The sequence below is a fragment of the Hibiscus syriacus genome, unplaced genomic scaffold, assembly GCF_006381635.1.
Source record: "Hibiscus syriacus cultivar Baekdansim isolate YM2019G1 unplaced genomic scaffold, ASM638163v2 tig00113124_pilon, whole genome shotgun sequence".
In the NCBI taxonomy this organism is placed as follows: domain Eukaryota; kingdom Viridiplantae; phylum Streptophyta; class Magnoliopsida; order Malvales; family Malvaceae; genus Hibiscus; species Hibiscus syriacus.
This window is the reverse complement of record NW_024063444.1, coordinates 3768704-3771917: the sequence shown is the minus strand read 5'-3', so window position 1 is coordinate 3771917 and position 3214 is coordinate 3768704. Positions and strand designations below refer to the sequence as shown.

The window sequence follows — 3214 nt, the reverse complement described above, 5'->3', positions numbered from 1 at the left end:
CATTACTTAGTTATAACTTTTTTTTTTCTTTAAATTTTCATTTACTACAAGTATTGAATTTCTATAATGGCTCAATGATTGAAAATCTAAGCAAACCTATTTTACTTTAGTTTTATTCCTATGATCTTCAAAATCTTAGAAACAGCCCTATTTTGATTGGATGAAAGTTTCAATATTTTAAATTGTAGCAAACCTATTTGATTTTAGTTTATTCATGTGATCATGAAAATCTTAAAATGTTTAAAACAAAAGCTAATCACTTTGCCCCTCAATAAATTTCCAAGCAAAATAGTAGATAAAATTATTGTTGAATATAGTAAAAGATAGAACCAATCTTTAAAGATTGAATATGATTTTGAGGTTATTTGGCATTGAAGTTTACATAGATTTGATAATTTTGATTCAAACCTGATTAATCGAACTGAATTATGACATAAGATTTGATATAGACCCGGATATAATGGTTTGAATTTGATGCACAATTTGAAAAAGAACTAAATTGAATCAAAATTTATCCAAATTTTAGTTACAACGATATTAACCTAATCCGATTAATTGTTGAAAAAACAAAGATTAACATCATCTATCAATTTGAATTTTTAAAATTTAAATACTAATAAAATGACTTTATTTTTCAAATTTGGATATTAATTTAAGACATTCAAATATTAGATAACATGTTAAATGATCGGGATGTATATAGATGGCCATTAGCCTTATATATATATTAAAAAAAAAGATGTTTTAAAATTTATACATGTCTTTTTTAAAATTTATACATGTCTTTTTGGGAAAGGATACCGATTTCATGACAAGTGTTATCAATATGATTCTTTGATTGTATGATTTCAAGTTGACGATAGGTATGATAGACATCCATGACAAGTGTCATGAAATTAAGTAGGAGAAAATGTCACGCCTTGGAAAGGTGATGGAGACATTCGACAGGTTCCGACCCGACCCTACCTGATCAGTCGGATTTTTTATAAAAAAATTAAAGTTCTGGTTGGGCCGGGTCGGGTTTTTTGAAGGTTATATTCTGGTTGGTTTGAGTTTAGGGTTAAAAATATCATATTAAATTACAATTTTACCTTATATACCTCTATATATTAATTTAATTGGATCCAGCTTTAGCAAAGTGATGAGCTTGTTTATCGAGCAATGTTAGTGTTACTAAGCTTTGTTTTTAAATTTACATGAACATAGAAGAATAATACTAAAATCAAATAGGTTTGCTACAATTTAAATGATTGACACTTGAACCCATTAATTTTAATTCAATGAAAAACTGGAACTTGTGCTCAGCAGCGTACTAAAAATGGTTCTGATTTCAATCAAAGCAATGCAATCAATAGACCCAACTAGTATATATGTAGCAAAATAAAATAAGTTGAATAATGTTATGATTTTCAATCATTGCACCACAATAGAGTGTCAATACATGTAAAAGAAAATACAAAAATAAAATTTTTAACTAAATACTGGTAGGGGCTGCGCGAACGCAAGCCCCCTCTGCAACAAATAACGACGTAGGCTCTCCCACTAGGGGAGACCTTAGAGCGGCACCCCTCCCCAGTGCAATGGAGGTCACTGCTCCAGGCCATGAGCCTTCTTGATCACCCATTGACCCCGTCCAGGTAAGTATGTTCTAGCGTCGGGTTATGCTCTCTATTTATACACCATCCTTGTTTCATGTTTGTCATATGTTAGGGATGTGGGATTTTAGTCAACATTGTGCATCTAAAAATGGTTCAATCACATTTCAACTTCCATATTCTCTAAAAGGGTTCTTAATTAAACAACAAAACGTGATCCAAAAACATTCATGGTATCTCTTACAAGCTCTTTAGCTTTGTTCAATTTTGTGCACCCATAGCTTTTTTTACTAAACAATATTCATCGAACTTGCAAAACACTCCGATCTTTTATTTGAAGGACGGACTGTTATGAATTTTTAAAAGATTAAATTTAATTTTGATATCTTATAAATCTTTCGATGATAGACTAAAGATTGTTGGTTATGTAATACAAATTTTGTTTTCTCGTTTATCCTATTATTTATTTAAACTTTCCGTGGGCTTTATGGTCATTATGTTGAAAGTGTTAGGGTTTCCTCCCGGCTATAAGATTTTTAACAAAGGACAAACCGGTAAAGGAAGTCAGATCTGTAATTTTACTTTAGATAATCAAGACTCAGGTGCATTTGGTTCACTGAATGTAAGATTATCAGTGAGAATGTAAGATTATCAGTGGGAATGTAAGATTACCAGAGAATAGGAATACTGAGAATGTTGTATTTTGGTTGGTTTAACAGGAATATAAGATTATCGTGTTTGGTTAAAAGAATAAAAAATTATTGGAATGTATATTTGACCAAACTGTCCTTATTATATATTTATTTTTTTAACAAGTTGAAAAATATTTATATATTTTCTTTAAAAAATTTAAATTCATAAATTTATATATATATATTTTTACAAAATTAAAAATATAAAATGTTTAATGAAAGGGTAAAATTTTATTTTAACTCCTGAATATAAAATAGTTTAAGGATAAATTTGTAATTTAACTTTCGTATAATTTTTATTATTTAATGACAGAATAAGGATATTTTTGAAAAAAAATTAAGGGCATTTTAGTCTAAAACGCCGATAATACAACAATACCTAAGGAAATGAGGTAATGACATTCCCGATAATATACTCAAAAAATCTACTATTAATAATAAAACATTGCCGAAACTGAGATTCCCGACCAACCAAATATGGAAATGTGGATTTCATTCCATAGGAATCCACACTCCTTGAACCAAACAGGTTATTGCGTGGATGCAAAGAATGGTTCTTTTACTCTTACTAAAGAACAATATACTAGTCTTTTGAGTTTGATAAAAGACAGAGGAGTTCCTCAGCAAGATTTTTCAGCAGCTCAAGTTAATATGCTTTCTTCAGTGATTGATGTTCCATCAAATTCTACTAGTTTAGGTATGGTTCTTAATTGTTTTAGTTCCCGTTCTAAGAATAATTGGATTATTGACTTCGAAGCTACTGATCATATTGTGAATTCATTAAAATACTTTAGGGACTATTCTTCTGTGAATGAAAAATTCGTCTGATTACCAAATGGTCAATCGGTTCAGTTTACGCATGTAGGCACTGTATAGATCTCATCAAGATTAGTTTTGCAGAATGTGTTCTTCATACCTAATTTTACC

At 29.7% G+C, this 3214-nt stretch overlaps 1 non-coding gene across 1 annotated transcript; it reads right to left on the bottom strand.

Moving 5' to 3' along the window:
- Window positions 1-1484: 1484 nt before the first annotated feature.
- LOC120185876 lies at window positions 1485-1645 on the bottom strand. Its single transcript, XR_005522163.1, has one exon. It is a non-coding gene; the product is annotated as a U1 spliceosomal RNA (small nuclear RNA).
- Window positions 1646-3214: the final 1569 nt, after the last annotated feature.